Raw genomic sequence first — 1,095 nt, forward strand, 5'->3', positions numbered from 1 at the left:
CATTTCTATTTCTGAATAGAAATTCTATTTCAGTAGTAATATCTCCTCTTTTATTCCTAATTTAGTCATGTAAGTCCTCTTTCTATCTTTCTTTTGGGGGGGGTAGCCTATTTAAAAGTTTGATAACTTTGTTGATATTTTCAAAGAATTAACTTGTGGTTTAACTAATTTCCTGTATTGTTTTTCCTATTCTCTGTTTAATTTATTTCAGCTCTCATTTTTATTATATCCCTCCTCTGCTTGATTTGTATTTAGTTTTCTCCACTTTTTCTAGTTTCTTAAGGTGGACATTTAGGTTTTTTATTTGACATCTTTCTTCTTTTTAAATATAGGTACTTACAGCTATAAATTTCCCTCTAAGCTGTGATTTCATGACATCCATAAGTTTTGGTGTAATTTGCTTTCTTTTGATTCATCTCAAAGTATTTTCTAATCTCTTTTGTTATTTCTTTTTTGACTCTTTGGTTATTTAAGAGTATTTTGCTTGGTTTCCATATATTTGCATGTTTATCAAATTTTCTTTCCAAATGATTTTTGGAAAATGTGCGAAAGCAATTCTATGAAAAAAGGGTAGGTTTTTGAACCAATAGTAATATAACAATTGGACATTCGTATACCTCAATCTAACCTATGCATGTCATAAAAACGTATTCCAAGTTGATCATAAATCTAAATGTAAAATGTAAAACTATAAGCTTTTTAGAAGTAAACATAGCAGAGAGTTCCTAGACATGACATCAAAAGCATAATCTATTTTTAAAATGTAAACTAGAGTTCACCAAAAGTTAAAATTTTACTCTAAATAAGGTACTATTAAAATAATAAAAAGGCAAACTACAGACTTAGAGAATATTTGCAAATGACATATCTAACATATATCCAGACTATATAACAATCCCTCAAACTCAACATTAAGAAACAACCCAGTTTTTTAGGTGGGCAATACCAAGTGTGGCCGAGGATGTATTCATTGCTGGTGGAAATGTAAAGTGGTTCAGCCACAGTCTAGCAGGTTCATATCAATTTAAGTATTTACACTTACCATACGACCCAGCAATCTCACTCCTAAACATTTTCCCTGGAGAAGCAAAAACT

This window comes from Hippopotamus amphibius, chromosome 2 (assembly GCF_030028045.1).
Source record: "Hippopotamus amphibius kiboko isolate mHipAmp2 chromosome 2, mHipAmp2.hap2, whole genome shotgun sequence".
Classification (NCBI taxonomy): Eukaryota; Metazoa; Chordata; class Mammalia; order Artiodactyla; family Hippopotamidae; genus Hippopotamus; species Hippopotamus amphibius.